We start from the raw sequence: 740 nt of genomic DNA on the forward strand, positions 1-740 counted from the left end.
ACTATTAATATATGTTTAATATATAATATATGTGATTGTACATATTTTTTTATCTATGAGTATTTAATAAATGTCTTTTATGCCCCAGGAAAAAAAGAAAAGCCTTATCAAATAGTCATAAGATTTTATTTTTTACTGAAAACATTTTAATCAAGCTGTCATAACTCTAGTCAGATCAGATCATTTGTACTGGGGTAACATTTTGGGCACATTTGAGGCTTCTTTTCTGACATGTGAATTGAAACTGTGACATTGGACTATGCTGATACATGATAAGAGGAAGCCGTCCTGACATATCCACGGTATTCAGAGTTGGGATGTTCTTGAAGACAGCCTTTATTACGTTACACAGTGTACCCTTAGGACCAATGAAAAAAATTTTTCTTAGCACTTAGTTAAAAAAAAAGAGACAGAAAAAGAATTAACCGTTGAATAAATGTCTCATGAATTAATGTTGTGACCTGGGAACCTTTTCTGACAATTGTATAATTTAGTTCTCAATCTTTTCCTTATTTCTTCTGGCTCTAAGACCTCACAGAGCATATGTTGTGAGCCATCTTTGGCCAACAAATAAAATTGTGTATATTTACTCCCCATTCCACATCATTTTCCAGCATTTATTTTGTCTTTATTTCTAGAACTTCATATATTTTACTTTTGTTCTGTATTGAACATACATGTGTATAGGCTGTTGCACATTTTTTTTGAATGAATTAAGGTACGAATAACTGTTTCAAAAA

Source organism: Propithecus coquereli, unplaced genomic scaffold (genome assembly GCF_000956105.1).
Source record: "Propithecus coquereli isolate 6110/MARCELLA unplaced genomic scaffold, Pcoq_1.0 Scaffold392, whole genome shotgun sequence".
Taxonomy (NCBI): domain Eukaryota; kingdom Metazoa; phylum Chordata; class Mammalia; order Primates; family Indriidae; genus Propithecus; species Propithecus coquereli.